Below are 18,904 nucleotides of genomic sequence, written 5' to 3'. Positions count from 1 at the left end.
TTCATTTCATTTTGTCTGTTACATGGACAATACGTCACTACCTCTCTTTTTTACTTGGCTACATGTGAAGTTTTTTTACTATTACGAACGCTCGGTAGATACAATCATTGTTGATACATTGAATCACTTAGACGTGCGGACATATTTTGATATTACATTTCATTGTCATTCATTTCTTTGAATGTTAGTTTACATACATATCGTTTAAATGAATGTCTTTATCAGGACACTTAGAGCAATTTATTACACCTTGCTCTTGGCAAGCAAAACACATTGCATCGTTACACATCATGGCGCTACTGGATAGTCCCCTTTCTATGACCATGAGCTCTTCATTGACTCAGTTATTGTCATGGGTTTAAATTTGGCGCGGTTTTCGTTAGTTGAAAAACTTTCGCCGCGAAGAGAGGACATCATTTGTTATAGCTGGTTGCACCCCGTCGCGTCTCTATAGTAAGTAGAATCCTTCGCATCTAATTATAACTCATGCCACAGTTTTTTATACCTAGCCAAAGAAGCGGTAGCTAATAGACATTATTTCTCATTTTTTATCATTATGTTTGCAGCACGTCTCCATGAAGACGAAGTATTCTCGTCTGGTTTAGACGCCATTAAAAATATTCAGACCCCATATCACTCTTTTTAGTATTGATATTATCGCCCGTCTTGGTGGGTAAGTTATGTTGTTTTACACTATTTACAAGTGTCAGAGTGAATTCAAGCACTCGTTTTGATGGAGTCACCTTTTGGTTTTCAGCATCAGTCAACCTGCTTACATCGTTCTATTTTCATTAAGGCCACACCCACATAACATTTGAGGTGAGCCCGCATTATTATTCATTCAGCAGATTTGTCGCATGCCTGGAGTAACGACTTAGTATTTCTTTCATTACTTTATTTCTGTATCTCATTAGATGTTTCACTCGGGAGCCACTGGCCATGTTTATTTTTTATACTTGCACTATTGGGTGATGGTATTCCTTTGGTAAGACTCGTGGTTTTTTTGAACAGAAAAACTGATCCACGGTTGCATTTTGTGTACTATGTGAATTAAGTAATATGCCACCATGTATCCTTCTTGTGTAAATAGGGTAATAATGCGTTGCACTGAGTATAACAATATATATTTCTTTCACAGAACGCCCCTGACGAAGGGACCACCAAGTCCCGAAATGCATTGGGCTCATCACAAGCATTTCGTTGTGATCTCATGAAACATTATGTGGCATGTTTAAACATTATATTGTATATGGCAGTCTACCATTCTCTGTAAAAATGTTGACACATTAACAATGTTATTTTTTGAAGTTGTTGTTCACATATATGTCGAAAATATATGTTCAAACGAGTAATTGTGTTGGATGTTCTTTGACTTATAATCTTTTGTAAATTTTTGTGAATTGAGACTAATTGTTAGTAACTAAGTTACAATCAGCACAGTGCGCAGCGTCAATCATTAGTTGATTGAATCACTGTATCTAGTTGTTATATGCCTGATAGACAGCGGGCATTACGCTGCAGCACCTATATCATTCAGATTAAACCTAGGGGTAAATTAGAAAACTAGGAGTGCTCTGCTTACACTGCCTTGTATCATTACTTGATGGCTGGCCATCATGCTTAGTGGGATTGCCATAGTGCTTTTTGGAATCTTGGTGTGGTGGGATTCTGAAGGGCTGTGGGCGACAGTAAAGCATGAGCAGGCGAGGGAGCCTCATGCTTGTGGTTGATGGTGAATAAATGCATTACAGAAGTACAGCTCCTGTATGAGAGGTACTATAAATTACAAGTGATCTCAGAGATCAATAACCTTATAAAGGAACTTGGCCTTCGACCTCATTCTGCTTTATCGTCATGGAGCTCATCAATTACTTGGAATATCCTTATAATGTTTGGCAGGAGTTGGTTTATTCCATATATTTCTCCTTCCCTGTTGTTGCTGAAAATAGTCTACTTCTCAACTTCAGGAAGGCCTATCGTTGTAGGTGCATGATGGGTAGACAGAGTTCACTATGTGTACCCTTCGTCTGGCACAGACTGCAGAAGTCTCTCAAACAATCAATCATTTGGTCTCAACTGCACTGTTACACCACTGTAAGAGGAAAGTCTTACAATTCCCTTTCTAAGCTTCTCTGCGCCTCTGGCCTGGTTGCCCCCTCGCTCCTCCGCGATCCTGCTCCAGGGCCCCTTGCTGTGCTAGTTCTTCACCGACGCCGAGAGCGGCGCCCCAGCCGCCGCAGGGCCGCCCGCTCAACCCGATACCGTTTTCCCGCCGCTTCCTGCCTGCGGCCCCGCCCCCTCGCCAGTCCATTAGTGGACGCGACCCCACCTCCCAGCTGACCCGCCCTCCCGGCTCCCTTCTTATGTCGCCCCCTCAGCGACCGCGCAGCGGACGCGCGCAGCGGGAGCACCGACTGAGTGCCGAAGGTGCGCCAAAGGTAAGCCCGTCTGCGCCCGTCCGCGCCTGGACCGCGCCCAGTGCCAGGACCCCTGGCCCCCGCAGACCCCAGCCCACCCGCCGGACTTACGACGCCACCGATCTCTACGCACTCAACGCCGGAAGAATCACGGGTTGCTACCGAGCCACCCCGAGATGCACCCAAGGACCCTTCTGCTGCAACTCCTGCAAGTTCACCTGCACTCCACCTGCACCAACCAAGACCAAGACGAGCAACAGCAGCAGCCACCTGAAGTGCATCCTGCTCAACACCCGCTCCGTCCACAGACACGCCGTCGAGCTCTGGAACCTGCTCGACACAACGTCACCAGACGTCGCCTTCCTCACGGAAACCTGGATGAACGCCTCTTCAGCGCCCGACATCGCCATCGCCATCCCAGACGGCTACAAGATCATCCGAAAGGACCGCATCAACCACACCGGAGGAGGCATCGCCATCGTCCACAGGAACACGATCCGCATCACGACCAACACCGACGACACCCTGACAACCGCCGAACACCTTCACTTCCAGGTCCACATCAACCCCAAGACCACCCTCAGAGGCACCCTCATCTACAGACCCCCGGGACCCCGCACACAATTCTGCGAAGACATCGCCGACTTCATCAGCCCGCACGCCCTATGCTCCGCTGACTACATCCTCCTAGGGGACCTCAACTTCCACCTGGAGAACAACAACGACCGCAACACCACCACCCTGCTGGACAACCTCGCCAACCTGGGACTCAAGCAACTGGTGACCACCCCCACCCACTACGCCGGACACACACTCGACCCCGTCTTCTCATCCAGCAAGGACATCGCCTTCAGCCACGCCACCGGACTCCATTGGACGGACCACAGCTGCGTCCACTTCAGCTTCGGTAGGACCACGATCCACCACCACCAGCAACAGGTTGCACGCAGGAGCTGGAACAAGATCACAGCCGACGAGCTCACGACCTCCCTGAACATGAACCCTCCCACCATCACAACGAACCCTAGCCAGGCGGCCACCAACCTCACGAAGTGGATCAGCGACTGCGCAGACGAGCTCGCCCCCCTGAGGACCCCGCCCAGCAGACCCGGTAGCAAGAAAGCCCCATGGTTCACCGACGAACTCAAGAGCTCCAAGAAGAACTGCCGAGCCCTCGAGAGAACCTGGCGCAGAGACCCAACACCGGACAACATGACTGCCCTCAAGCTCGCCACCCGAAAACACCACCAACTCATCCACGCCACCAAGAAAACTGCATTCAAGGAACGACTGGACAACAACGCACACAACAGCAAGGAACTCTTCAACATCGTCAAAGAGCTCTCCAACCCCAATGCCGGAAACAACGACATCACCCTTTCGCAAGACCTCTGCAACTCCCTCGCCTCCTACTTCCACAACAAGATCGCGGACATACACAACAGCTTCAGCTCTCTACCGACGAACTCCACGACCGAACCACCGCCCCCCCACCACCACCCTCCGCGCCTGGAGTCAGATCAGCACCGAAGACACCGTCCGCACGATGAATTCCATCCACTCCGACCGACCCCTGCCCTCACCACGTCTTCAACAAGGCCGACGCTGTCATCGCACCCTACCTGCGGGACATCATCAACACCTCCTTCGACACCGCCACCTTCCCGGAGAGCTGGAAGCACGCCGAACTCAGCGCCCTACTCAAGAAGCCATTGGCCGACCCAACCGACCTCAAGAACTACCGCCCCATCTCGCTGCTCCCGTTTCCAGCAAAAGTCATCGAGAAGACCATCAACAAGCAACTGGCCGCCTTCCTCGAAACGAACGGATCCCTCGGCCCCTCGCAGTCTGGCTTCCGAGCCAACCACAGCACCAAGACCGCCCTGATCGCAGCCACCGATGACATCCGAGCGCTACTCGACAACGGAGAAACAGCGGCCCTCATCCTCCTCGACCTCTCCGCGGCCTTCGACACTGTCTGCCACCGTACCCTAGAACAACGCCTCAGCAATATCGGAGTCCAGGAGAAGGCACTGGAGTGGATCATCTCCTTCCTCGCCAGAAGGACGCAGAGAGTCCGTCTCCCTCCGTTCAGATCTGAAGCCACCGAAGTCATCTGCGGCGTCCCTCAAGGCTCCTCGCTCAGTCCAACCCTCTTCAACGTCTACATGAACCCCCTCGCAGACATCGCACGCCAGCACAACCTCAACATCATCTCCTACGCCGACGACACCCAGCTGATCCTCTCCCTCACCAACGACCCCGCCACCGCCAGAGCCAACCTTCACGAAGGGATGAAAGAGGTAGCCGAATGGATGAAGAACAGCCGCCTGAAACTGAACTCAGACAAGACGGAAGTCCTCATCCTGGGATCCTCACCCGCCGCGTGGGACGACTCCTGGTGGCCCCCCGCCCTAGGCAGCACACCCAAACCAACAGACCACGCACGCAACCTGGGCTTCATCCTGGACTCCTCCCTCTCCATGACCAGACAAGTCAACGTCGTCTCCTCGTCGTGCTTCAACATACTGCGCATGCTACGTAAGATCTTCCGGTGGATCCCCACCGAGACCAGGAAGACGGTCACCCAGGCCCTCGTCACCAGCCGTCTGGACTACGGCAACTCCCTCTACGCCGGAACCACCGCCAAACTCCAAAAGAGACTCCAGCGGACCCAGAACGCCTCAGCGCGACTCATCCTGGACATCCCCCGTCGCAGCCACATCTCCGGACACCTGAGAGACATGCACTGGCTCCCGGTCAGCAAGAGAATCACCTTCCGTCTCCTCACCCACACACACAAAGCCCTACACAACCAAGGCCCAGGATACCTCAACAGCCGCCTCAACTTCTACGCTCCCAAACGCCGGCTTCGATCGACCAGCCACGCCCTCGCCGCCGTCCCCCGCATCCGAAGAGCCAGCACAGGGGGACGGTCCTTCTCCTACCTCGCCACCAAGACATGGAACTCCCTCCCCACCCACCTCCGCCTGACCCAGGACCACCTCACCTTCAGGAAGCAACTCAAGACCTGGCTGTTCGAGCAGTAGCGTACCCCCCCCAGCGCCTTGAGACCCTCCGGGTGAGTAGCGCGCTATATAAATGCGATGATTGATTGATTGCTTTCTTGTCTTTCGTCTTTTGTTTTATACCTTTCCTCTCTCATCTCACTAGGTTTTTCTGCTATCTCTTCCATTTCTGGTCTTGTTCCCTGTGTCTTTCTTCTTTCATCTCCTGCTGTCTTTTTCCGGTCTCATATCCTCCAACATCTTTCTTCTCTCTAGTCCCATTTCTCTTTCTTCTCTCATCTCATTTCCTTTTGTCTCTTACATCTTGTATATCCTTCAGGTTCTTCACTCTTTTGTGTTCTCCTGTCTCTTTGCTGTCTCATCTCCCCCCCTATCTCTTTCCTCTCTTGTGTTTACCCTGTATAAATATCTTACATGTAGGCACTGAACCCAAAGAAAATTATCATCACTTGTACTTTCAAATGTATTTCCTATCTGTACTTTAAAATGTATTTCCTATCTTGTATTGCCTTGTCTCTTTCCTCTCTCTTCGCCTCCTATGGCTCTGCCCTCTCTGATCTTGATCCCCAAACATCCTTCTCCAGTCTCTTCTCTTTTCCCACCTATTTTATGGCTTGCAAACTCAAGCCTCTGTGCTCGCATCTTTTGCATGTCTTCTCTCCACTCCTCCTATCTCTCATCTCTTTCCTGCCTGCACTCTTTTTCTCTCCTTTCACATATTCTTCCTGTTGACATGGCCCTTTATAGGGGAATTCCCTAAAATGTTTTCCTTTTTTTATCCAGATTTTTGCTAATCTTCTTTTTGTGGCCTTTGGACTTTGTGCATTTTTCCACTGTAAGGCAGTGCGAAAGTACATGTGCCCTTCCTACACATGCTAGGAAGTGGTGCTTACTTGATTAGTTCAGGTGTTGCACCTGTAAGTGCCCCGCAAAAAGGAACGCAACATACCCAGGGGAGGTACTGCACTGGCTAATAGTGGGATGCAGCACTGATTGTGCCACCCACCAGAACAGCCTTTTAAACATGTACCAAGCCTACCATTGCAGGCCTATGGGGGCACAGTTGCACTTATGTTCATTTTGCCATTCCTAACTCGTTAGCCAACCCTGAGTGGGCCTTCCACTAACACTAAAGTACCCCAAGGGTCAATCCTGAGGGGCAGAGCAAGTGGTGGGTGAAAGGCAGGGCAGATACACAGAGGTGTTCCATGCCCAGGTAGTGAAGAACACCTATGTGAGTTATCCCTAACTAGGAGGTCTCTTCTTCCCATGGGACAACTCCGGGGTTTTGCTGATTCTATTTTAGTGGCCTCAGGGCTCTGGGCACTTTCTCACTGTGGATGCAGTGTGGAAGTGTGCGCATTACACATTAGAAAGTGGTGCTTACCTGATGTTTTTGAACATGTCTCAAGCCTGCCATTGCAGGCCTGTGTTTAAGCACTTGCACCTATGAAGCCTTTAAACACATGCCAAGCCTGCCATTGCATGCCTGTGTATTCGCAATTTCACTTATGCTCAGGTTGGCCTTTCTAAAGCACTGGCCAATCCTGAGGGGACCTTTCACTACCCATAGAGCACCCCTAGTATAAGTCTTGAGGGGTGTAGCAAGTGGTAGGTGAAAGGCAGGCCAGGTACACGTGTATTCCCTGCCCAGGTAGTGAAGAAAACCCATGTGTGTTTTCGCTACCTATGAGCTTTGCTCTTTCCATAGGTTAACATGGGGGAATGGTTGAAATGACTCCAAGCTGCGATAGTTGCTTACAGTGGAGCAGCATAAAAATGTTTCCTATCACTGGATTTACTATGACAAACCCTCTCCTGTGGTAAAGGTGGAATTGTCATTAATAGCTTAGAAATGCCAGTTCTAGAAGTGGGCATTTGTCTGTGCTAAAACTCTTTGTGTGCCTTTTAGCTTGACTGCAATCCACACTCTGGCTGGGGCAGCACATCTGTGCATTCCCCAGTGACAGCTATAAACATTGGGCATGCAACTGGAATGACAGACCTCTGCCATTTAAGGGCCTGGCTGGATAGATTAGATGGAGAGGTTTTGACACTTAGGCCCTGGGAAGCCAGATCATGGCTCCACTAAAGATTAAGATCTGCTTTTCACAGCCTCGTGGCAGACAGGACTGAAATTTAAGAGAGACATATGGTTCAAAGGAAATCCTCTGAACCATCCCCAACTTAAAAGGCACACTATAGTATACCTTCTGGTGCCTGATTTCAGCAGGGTAGAGAAACACTATTAGGAACGTGGGACCAGACATCCTGGAAATCCGTGGTGCACACTGCTAGATCAATATGTTGTGCGCAAGGAGGATTACTGCAGTTGGAAGGGACCGTTCACCCTTCCTGAATACTGGCTGGCATGGGCTGACTACCTGGTGCTGTGTGGCTCTCTGAAGTGTGCTCTCCACTGGCTGGTTGGCTTTCCCCTCTGTTCTCTTGTGGAGGTTTCAGGGACATCAAATACCTCCTGCGAGCGACCCACAATGTCTACGTGTGACATCTGGAAAGTGGTGTCCTCTTAAGTTCCCACATCGTCCACTGAATCCGGATGGGTAGCGCAGCTTGAGCGTGGAACTAAGTACTGTGCCTGGAGACTGGATTAACTTCTGTGGAGCCCCAAAAGTATTGCTCGCATCTAAGGAGTGTGGGTCTTTCATCATGGGGGCCTGAACACGTATAAGCATCTTTTTGGTGGTGAACAGATTCACCGGTTGCAAGACCTCACGTGTCCTGCTTTGTGGATTGTGCTGCTTCTCTCTGATGCGACACGCTGACCGCATGCTCATTTTATGCAGTGTCTGATTCACAGGTTACGATTCTCAGAGGGAGGGCATACCCGTAGAGTGCCTCATTCTACCTTATGCGGCACTGCTGAATTTGCTCCTGTGTGTGTGTGACCAGAATTTTCTGATGCAACCCATATCAACGTGCACCAGATGTTGTGTTTCATTTCCAGGAAGGTTGGAAATTGGCAACTCTTTGTTGTGTGGAACCGGTATTGTCTGGTGCCACCCGTATCAACGCGCACAAGACGTGGTGCCTCATTTCCAGAGAGATACGAATTGGCAACTCTTTGTTTTGTGTGACCAGTTTTGTTTGGTGCACCTGCATCAGCATGCACCGGACGTTGTGCCTTATTTCCAGGGAGGTACAGAATTTACAACTCTTTGTTGTGTGTGACCAGAACTGTCTGGTGCATCTCGTATCAATGCACACCAGACGTTGTGCCTCATTTCAGGGATGGTGTGTAGGAGTGGATGTGTGTTCTATTATGCCCAGATTGTCTGGGCGCTACATTGATCAACATATGTCTGATGGGGTGCCTTCTTCATCCGAGAGGCTCCTCTGCTTTATCCCCCATACATCAATTGTTCCTTTTGTGCCTTCAGTTGGCAAATCAACTGCCCTCTCCTCAACCGGCCTGAGGATTTTGTGTTGCCAGATAGCATTGCTCGGGTCAGGCCTGGGTAATGAGAGTAATTGACTAGGCTGAGGAACGCTTCCAAGAGCATTCGGAAGTGGATCAAAAGACTGTGTGAACCCCGTGCTTTGCAGAACTGGGCTGGTGCTGGAAGGCCAATTGTGGGACCCTTTGATTGAATGACTATTGCCTTCAGCCATCTTCAGCTCTGCATACCATGGGTGAACTTCCAGAGTGGTGGTAAACCCCCATTTGTCGACTTCCATCTAATTAATCCTGCTACCTACCCCCACCTTCTTCCCTGAGACCCTGACTTAGTGTGACTCTGACTGCAATCGGCCTAGTAATGGATGGAGTTTTTTTAAATCTCCAACCGTGGGCGTAGGGTAGTCAGGGTTAGCTGTAAGGTGGAGGAGGGCTTGGGCCATGGGGTCTGCATTTGTACTATCAACTGACCTGTCGGATATCAGTTGCACTGCATTACGGTGTGAGTGGGTGCGAGGGTGCTCCATACACACATGCCTGATATCTGTTGCACTGTGCAGAGGTGCTGAGAGTGTGTGGTAGTGATTGCATGAGAACCTCCTGTTATGAATTACACTGCACAGCGGTGTTGCTTTACATGTTGATTCTTTGCCAAAAGAATACTACGTTTGACATTGTGCAGCCTTGGCCCACGAAGTTATTTAAAAGTGCTCGAAATATGTGTGTGCGCACATTTTTGATATTGTTGTGATTTGGGATGCACCCTATAACATTGTGGAATTGAACTGTAAAAATTGCTAGGGTGGGTCTAATTCTGACAACGTTTCACACCGCATAGGGTTGCTGGGGGTAAAGTAGGCTCTTTCCCAAGTGTGCATACTATTGATAAAAAAATGCAAAAACAACAGTTGATGGACAGAACTCAGAACAATGTCATACATTCACCCCGGGACAGAGATTTGGGCCTACATCCATCGTTTTTTTGCTCACCATGCCATTCCAGTTTGAACCCAGACATATGCAAATCAGTCTTGACCCTGTGTGTCATGGGAACAGTCCAGCCCAAACTGCCAAGCCAGGTCCTCCCTGGACTAGAAACAAGCATCCAAGGACCGGTTTCGGGGTTTCACCCCTCTTCAGCCAGGATAGCTTGATTCCAGTGGCATGGAGAGCACGGGACCCACGTCTGGGCATACCCGTCTCACTCGGGGTGACAAATGCAAAAACAACAGTTAATGGACAGAATGCAGAACAATGTCATACATTCACCCCAGTACAGAGATCTGGGCCTAAATACATCGTTTTTTTGCTCACCATGCCATTCCAGTTTGAACCCAGCCATGTGCAAATCAGTCTTGACCCTGTGCCTCTTGGGAACATTCCAGCTGGAACTGCCAAGCCAGGCCCTCCCATGAGGCACAGGGTCAGACTGATTTGCCCTAAGTTAGCAGGGTATGCCTAGATGTGGGTCCATTGCTCACTTTGCCACTGGATTCAACCTAACCTGGCTGATGACGGCTGATTAGCCAGAAACCGGTCCCAGGATGCTTGTTTCCGGTCCAGGGAAGACATGGCTTGGCAGTTCGGGCTGTACTGTTCCCATGAGGCACGGGGTCAGACTGATTTGCATATGGCCATGTCTGAGCTGGGGTGGCGGAGTGAGCTAAAGAATGATGATGGATTAAACACAGATCAGTTAACTGGGGGTGAGTGCTTGCAATGTTCAACACTCCGTCCATCATCCCCTTTGGTTTTGCTTTGTTCGCCCTAAGTTGGCAGGGTATGCCCAGACATGTGTCCCTTGCTCACATTGCCACTGGATTCAAGCTAGCCTGGCTGATGACGGCTGATTAGCCAGCAACCGGTCCCAGGATGCTTGTTTTGGGTCCAAGGAAGACATGGCTTGGCAGTTCGGGCAAGACTGTTCCCATGAGGCATAGGGTCTGACTGATTTGCATATGGCCATGTCTGAACTGGGGTGGCAGAGTGAGCTAAAGAATGATAATGGATTAAACCCAGATCAGTTGACTGTGGGTGAGTGCTTGCAATGTGTGTGTGGCGCCGCAGCCAGGGCGACTGACTCCGGAATCTGGGGATCATGGTTCGATCCCTGGCGCCGGCAGCAGATTAGCCCAGCACCATGTGACTCTGGGCAATAGCTTGCTTAATCTTCCTGACGGCTCCCAGCGCCTAGAGACCCTTACGGGTGATTGTTTGCACTTTACAAATGTGGATTATTATTCAACACTCCGTCCATCATCCCCTTTGGTTTTGCATACTATTGATGTCATTTTAACATGGTTGGGCCTAATACTGTCGGTGATATTTCCCAATGTGATTTATACCCATAAATACATGATGTTTATGTTGTGTTAATTAATGTGTGTTGAATACAAACTTTATTTACATAATGCAAGTGTTAAGTCTTGTTTTGTGACACTCAGTGTATGTATTGTGTGAGAGTTCTGTGCCAATGCTTTACACATTTCATCTGTGATAAGCCTGAATGCTCAGTGCCAAGTTACCCAAGGGTGAGCGCTGGTTATACAGGGAGTGTTATCACCTACCCCTGATGGGAGTGGTAGGTTCTGCCTGGCTAGTGCATCGCCTCAGCCAACCACAAAGTGACAGTTCCAACACTTCCCATCTCTACCCTTTTATCTTTTCCATGTATCATATCTATTTTTGCCATCTCTTCTCCTCTCATTGCTACATATCTCTCCCTCTCATCTTTCATTCCTTCCATCTCCTTCCATCTCACTTATTTGTCACTGCTGCCTCTCAGCTCCTCTCCACCTGTTTCCTTCCGTATTTTATCCCTGTGTCATCTCTCTCTCTCTCTTCTCTTGTCTGTTCCCTTTAAGATAATTTAAGCTAATGCAATCCAAAATTCAGTGCATTAAGAAAAATTAAATTCCATTCTAAGCAGTTATATAGAACAGACTATAAAAAGTGAAACCGATAAGAATAAATTGTAAAAAAAAAAAAAAAGTATTCCCACAGGCACAAAGGGAAAATTAAATTGTAAATTATAATTTGCTCAACTGAGTAACTTTCAACAGCGATAGAAAGAATAGACAATGCACCATGGCCAGCACTTCGAAAGATTGTAAAACTGATCTGATACCAATGTATAAGCAGTGGTCCCAAGAGCAGTTGTCTTCCCTGTATGTGTATAGGAAGGATAAACAGCATGCGGGATAATGCATTGAAATCTTGAATTTCTTTAAACAGAACATCATTCAGAGAGACACCTGAAGGTCATCATGTGATTAAGTAAGTAAGTAAATAAGGGGCATATCAACAACAACCGGCGATAATTATCTCTAAGCGCACTTAGCGCTAGGATAATTATCGCCGGCTAGCGTGAATTTTTATCGCTGAGCTAGCGTGCTATTAGCAACGCTTATCTCAATAGCGATAAAAATCCTCACGCTAACAGGCTAACGTGAGATTATCGCTGGAAACCCAGCGATAATCTCACGTTAGCTTGTTGATAGGGACAGGCAAACTTAGCCATGATATCCTCCTTCCATAGGATATCATGGCTAAGTCAGAAAAATACCAGACGTAAAAAAGCAGCATTAACCGTGGTTAGCGCTGCTTTTTTTGTCTCTAACAGGGTTAGCGACATTCTTGATAATAGGAGAAATGTCGCTTAGCGACATTTCTCCTATTATTTTACTCTGGAACGCCCCCTTTGCATCTCATTAGAGATGCAAGGGGAAGCGTAGAGTAAAAGGGTGCTAACATGCGAATTTGCATGTTAGCACCCTGTTGTTGATAGGGCGCTAGTTTTATCTCTCCTTTTTTGGCTTTTACAGCCAAAAAAGCAGAGATAAAGCCCTTGTTGATATGCCCCTAAGTAAGTTAGTGGTTAGATCCAACCACATCACAAAAAGTTAACTAATGTCTGTGTCAGGGTCATTATCTTTGACATAAGGACATGCTCCCCGTCCTCTATTCTAGAGATTACTAATATAAGTTTCCATTTTATCTTGATCCTTTCATTTAATCTACTATAGATACCTGACCATGATCTCTGCCACAGTAAGACCTGTCAATAGTGCAGTTTTCCTGTCAGACCCAGTTTTGGCCCATAGGCAAACAGTGGCTTCTGGGCCCCAACGTTGGTGGTTTCGGTGTCCTGAGGTCCGCCCTGCTATGGCTCTGAAGATTTGGCTAAGTACAATCCTGCACTTGACTCTAAAGGTAGCGAGGAAGAATGGTCCGATGCATCTCAAGGAGTTAGGGTGGCGAACAAGAGCTTATAACTAATGTGAATAGAACTCAATACAACTTAGTTCAATAAGTATGCAATAGAGGGTTGTAATCCAATTTACACTTAACAATAAGTCACTACCCAGCCCTGCCAAGTACCATGAATCAGGCGTTAGACTAATGCATTTCAGTGTCGTGGTCCGCTCACCGCACTGATATGCAAAGTCACGCATAATAGCGACTCGTCAGCGGCCTATGTAATCATGATGCATCTTACTGACTATTGAAACTGAAGCTTGTCTCGTCTGTAGTGGCAGCGTGCCGTGCATGCTACTTCGGGCAAGGCTTGGGGGAGAGTCTGCAGCTTTAAGCTGCTACAATGTAACAGAAATTCACCAGACGCGCAGCAGAATGATTAATGACATCACGTTCATGACGCTGCAGCACGACTAGTCAGCGGGCGGCTACAGTTAGAATAAAGTCGCAGGCACAGATCCTTATCACGGGGTTAAAATCGCTCCTCTGGTAAATTGAAATTTTATACTGCGGTCATGTGATTTGCAAAGTGCAGCACTTCCAGGTAGTGGAAAGTCACTACAGCATATTGCTTTCATCATAGAAATGTTATCAGGGGCAAGGGCGGCGCATTCACACACTTCCCGCACTTTCTCTCTACGGGAGGATCATTGCCCGGACAATGGGCTCGAAGACAAGCTTGCTGCTCGTCTCTAACTCCACTCTGGGAGAGGCACCTACCTTCCTATCCAAATGGCTATAGAAGGCTTTCTTTATTATGCCAAAGAAGCACTTTAAACAAGCGCCGCCAAACCTGCTTTCTGTTACTGTTCCCCGGGTTGCATCAGGTCCCAATATGATACAATACAAAATACTTTATTTAGACAATGAAGTCTTCCAAAGTGCGTTAGTGCCAAATAGAATTAAAATGATAGACGATGTCACAATTTTAAAAAAAGTCGTCATTTGACAGATAACCCATAGATTATCAGCATGCTTCCTCAATGGTGGTACAGTTGAAAATTTAAAATGCACTTCACCAAACAACGAATAACTTGATAAAATAATCTTTAGTTAAAATTTTGCCATGCATAGCTTGCTATTACTGTCCAGTCAGCTTGGGTAAAAAACAGTACTTTAAGAAGCAACACTAAATATCTATTTGAAGGAAGTCTTTGAGGCTATTGGGATTCAAGGTACCTCCCCTTCTTCATTTTGGGCTATTGGGTTGATTGTTAATTGCGTATCGATACTCTCCAAGGGGCATATTATCAAGGACGGCGTTAAAATTATCGCCGGTTAAGCGGCAGAAAACTCGATAATGGGCTTGATAATATGCCCTGGAGAATTCAAATAGAAGCCCATGTGCACACCAGAACATGGACTTCTATTGGAATTCTCTGTCGCATATTACCAAGCCCATTATCGAAGCTTTAGCGGCAGTTTTCTGCCGCTAAAGCGGCGATAATTATTAACGCCGTCCTTGATAATATGCCCCCAAGAATTTTACCAGTTTGGTAATTACCTGCAGCTAATCGTTTTTCAGTAGGAAGGTAACAGCAGATAGTAATGTCCGTGTCCCCTCTTTAGTCCACAGATGCCGGAGCAATCTTCTGCAGTCTTCCAGGAGTATAAGGAGTATACGACATATGTGGAGCAAGTGAGATATTGACTCCTGAAATAGACCACACGTTTGACATGTTTTCAAACTCCAGTTTAACCGCCCATGGTGGCGACAGATCTAAAGATGAAAAAGATCCCATTCGATGCTGCAGGTATTTCATTTTATAATAGGAGGAGAATAGTTTGTTGATGTATTTTTGTGGGCCTTTTCTATCGTAACTTCTAAGGACCATGTCCTCTTTTGGCAAATGCTCTTTGGTCAGATTTGAGAGATGTCATTTTAGATTTTCTATTCAGGGCAGTGCCAGTTTTAAAGTGAAAGTGTGATAATTTTAAATTCCACAGCTCCATTGAGCCTGTTTGCACCAATGCTTCAGAGAGGGCATGTGACCAGGCATTTGAGTGGTTTGCGCGGTAGGGACACGCAACTTTGAGACAGATAAGGTTTTTCAATGATCCTTGCTTGGCAAAACAGCTGGCCCTGTAATGCAAATTCCACCCTGATCTGAGCTTGCTGGGTATTACCTCGTAATTGAAATAGAGACCTGAACACTGCGATCTGTGCCCTGTTTAAGAAGGCTCCCCGTTTCCCTGGGTAAGCCTCTGACCCATATGGCAATGTTGGGGCCGCTTATTTGGCAGAGACTATTTTCAGCAGTGCCTCAAAGAGAGCTGGTTGGTGCTCTTGACAATATTTCGAAAGGCATATTGCAACATAGCAAGTTTTGATTTTAATTAGTTCAGATCCAGTAAGTGACCTCCTTTGTTGTCTAACCAGCAGCCCAAATATTTGTATTTGTTCACGCTGGTCAGGCGATGGTTGTCAAGATACCAATGCTGCTGGGTTTTTTTCCGGCCGAAGATAATATTGTTTTTTTCGTAGTTAATTTTCATCTCATGCATATCTAATGCATCTAGCAGTCTTTGAAGCCCTACCAGCGTTTGGCTGAGCAGGACGACGTCATCCACGTTAAGCATGGAAGAGATGTGTTGGTTAGCTAGTTTAGTAGCATGACTGTTTACTTGGTTTAATGCAGGAACCAAATCGCTCATGTACAAGCTAAAAAGGGTGAGTGCTAATACGCACCTCTGTTTGCCCCCTTGTTCCACGCTGATTTTTTCTAAAACCGCGGTGTGTCGTCCTAGTTTTACTCTGGCCCATGTTTTGGAGTAGAGCAAACTGATGCCTTGTAGTAATGGCTCTGGGATTTTCCAGGCTGTAAGTTTGGGCCACAGTAAGCGGCGGCTGGCTCGGTCAAAGGCTTTACTATAGTCTATAAAACAGCAGTACAGCTCCTCTTTTTTCTGTAATTGTCTGGTAACTAGTATCCTTATGGCTATCAGCTTATGTATGGTGCCTGCCTGTGTTCTAAACCCAGTTTAGTTGAGGGAAAACAGGTTGTTTTTTCGTTGCCCAATCTTGTAAATCCTTCAGTAGTAAAGAGGCAAAATATTTTGCCCCAATGTCCAGTAGTGCTGTATAGCTGTAACTGTCTGGGAGCGAGGTGGGGCCTTTTTGTAAAAAGGATGAAGAATTGAGCCTTGCCAGGATGCTGGCACTGTGCATCTCTGGAGTACATTTTCAGTATGCCCGACCAAAAGTCGATGTCATGTTTGTAAACTGACGCTGGGATGCTGTTGGGGCCTGGTGCACTATCTCCTCTACTGTTTCGAATTGCTGTTGCTATTCTCCTAGCATCAAAGGTTACTGTATATTGATGGTTTGTGGCCACACTTGGTATTGACGACAGCTTTGAAGGATTTTGTTTGTTTATGGCTGGCACTTCATTGGTCTTTATAGATGTAGCTTTGTATAAAGTGGTAACGTGCTTTTTCCATTTTTCTGCGGTGACGTTGTTCCCATTTGTAGCAAGGGAGGATGAGCCACTGCTCAGACTATTTATAATCATCCAGAAACGTCTTGCATTCTTGTACCTACATGCCGTAAACAGTGCGGTTTGGAGCAGTTCCTCATGGTCTCATTTGGCTTCCAGATTTCTTTTTTGTACTGGCTGCGCAGGGATTCAACCTGAGCGAGCAAGTAGGGATTTGCTTGCGTTTTAAGCAAATGACCCTTCTTATTCAATGAGACAAAGAACTCAACAATATCTGTAGTCTCTTGGATTGTTGCAGGCCTCAAAAACCTATTAACCGACCCAGAAACAATGATCTTTTTAACCTCGCTTGATATTCTGTGCATCCAGGAATCATGGTGAGAGAAGGAGACAATCATAGTAGGATACTGTGGTTTCTATTCCCCAGCAACCAGAGTACACACAAAGGGCCACACAATGGGGGGCCTTTCAATCTTCCTCCCTGCCCATTGGGATTTTAAAGTCAGTGATTGCCCTGACTGCTGGATAGCGGACTTTTTTTGGACGCAAGATCAGAATTCCCCATTCTTCAAGTATATTTTGATTTTTGCAGATGGCATGCACTGCTGCACAGGAGGTCCATGTTACTGCTGCCGCTTCTTTGTTAATTAAGTTGTCCGACGGGACAAAGTGAATCAATGCAATGTCTTTGGACTCCAGATTGCAGAGCTTTGAGTGTGCAGCCAATAGTTGTTAGGTCTCGCCTACACAGCACACATGTGCTGCATAGGCAAAAAGACCTTTTGCAATCGATTCAGTTTTTCTGACAAAAACATGCGCGCATTGCATTGCTTTGAATGCAACGCGTGCACGTTTGGCTATTCTCTTGCGGGAGCGAGCTTTAACATATGGTTCTTGCTCGCTCCCACAAGGGAAACAGCCGCAGGCCCCCTCCTTTCTCCCCTCCCCCTGCTGCCTCCTCCTCTCCCAGCTCGTTTTTTTTATTTTTTACTTTCAGCGCTGGTTCTTTTTTGGATCCATTTCACAGGGAAGCAACTAAATGAAAGAAGGAAAGAGATGTTGTGAACCGTTTCTTCATGTCACGGTTTTCAGTAAGTGAGGAGCGAGGCGCGCGCTGGTTTTCCCTCTTGTAGTACAGTGTGTAATCCGAGGCTGCTGCGAGAATGTTGGTAAAGCAGTTGGAAATGTCTCGACCTAGCTTTCCTCTGACGCTCTCTTGCCGAGCAGGAGCCCTGCGTACCCCTCTGAACCTGCTGGCAAACAGAGACGGTTTCAATATAAGACATTCTTACATGCCAAAGCATCGGATATGGTGCAATCACCATGCGAGGCTTACAGCAAAATAGCGCTTTACTTTCAGTGCTTAAAATCCCAGCTTTTCCTTCCTGTCCGGAGTCGGGTGTTTTACACAGTGGTGTATCCAGTGTTCATGGACCATAGCGCAAGGAAGGACATGCCCCACTGAAAAACAGCAATAATCAGGGGTCAGTGGGCCCCTCAGGCCTCTGGCCCCCGGGGCCCCAGAACCTGTGGAACGAATGGGAGCTATGCTTCTGGTTTTATTTGTATAGCCTGTCATGGTGAACTGGTGGGCAGGGATGAGCTACATTAAACTTTGTGCTCCCTCCTTCGCATCGGCCTACACTTGCTAATAGGCTGCAATATTCCATGAAAAAAGGGACCACAGGCTTGCTTTGTTTTGGTATGCATTTCTTTCTAAAAGACTTTGCTGATTTAACAGAATCACAAGTTGTATGCCTTTTTAGAATGATAACATTGGTATTTCTCTGGAAAGAAAACAATGCGTTTTCCACTGTTTAGCTTAATCTCCTGGGACATGTTGCGCATTGTAAACCCTCTTGGATGCATGGCAAGCTGCTCTGCGGGGAGTTTTTTATTTGAAGAGTGTTGTGATCCTATGTGGGAAGTGTTTTGGTATTGTGTTGTATTTGTTGCGATTCTACGTGGGAATTGACTCTATTCAGCGTTTAGCGGGGTGTTGGAGGGGGAGAAAGTATGAGAGATGGACCACAAATTATGATTGTAGTTATCTAGCAGACATAATTACTCTGGAAGTTCCGTATTATTATGTTTATAGATTCTTTACATTTTTGAATCCACTTTCTCTGCTGACGGTGGCAGTTAGATCCTCTGCTCTGCAAGTATTGAAAAGCTGGCTGAGGTGGATTGATGTTAGATTTACTAAGAATATAGCACAGAGGTACTGGTCTGGTATGGGCGCTATATCAGGCCTGATGAGCTGTATGGTTATGTGGGCTGCACTGATTACAGTCATCTGTGGTAACATTCAGTGGTTACGGGTCCTGAAGCAGGCCCACTAGAGTG

At 47.3% G+C, this 18,904-nt stretch overlaps 1 long non-coding RNA gene across 3 annotated transcripts in view; it reads left to right on the top strand.

Annotated features, from left to right (window-relative positions):
- The first annotated feature begins 341 nt into the window (after positions 1-341).
- The window catches only part of LOC146860111 (uncharacterized), a 91,142-nt gene continuing 72,579 nt past the window's right edge, over positions 342-18,904 (top strand). For 2 of the 3 annotated variants that reach the window (XR_014979095.1, XR_014979096.1), the window contains exons 1-4: positions 342-453; positions 567-673; positions 758-819; positions 14,691-14,875. This is a non-coding gene — a long non-coding RNA (uncharacterized LOC146860111). The remainder of the gene's footprint in view (positions 454-566; positions 674-757; positions 820-14,690; positions 14,876-18,904) is intronic. The other variant, XR_014979097.1, reaches the window with a different exon arrangement.

This window comes from Triturus cristatus, chromosome 3_1 (assembly GCF_964204655.1).
Source record: "Triturus cristatus chromosome 3_1, aTriCri1.1, whole genome shotgun sequence".
Lineage (NCBI taxonomy): Eukaryota > Metazoa > Chordata > Amphibia > Caudata > Salamandridae > Triturus > Triturus cristatus.
This window is presented reverse-complemented; position numbering and strand designations above follow the sequence as displayed.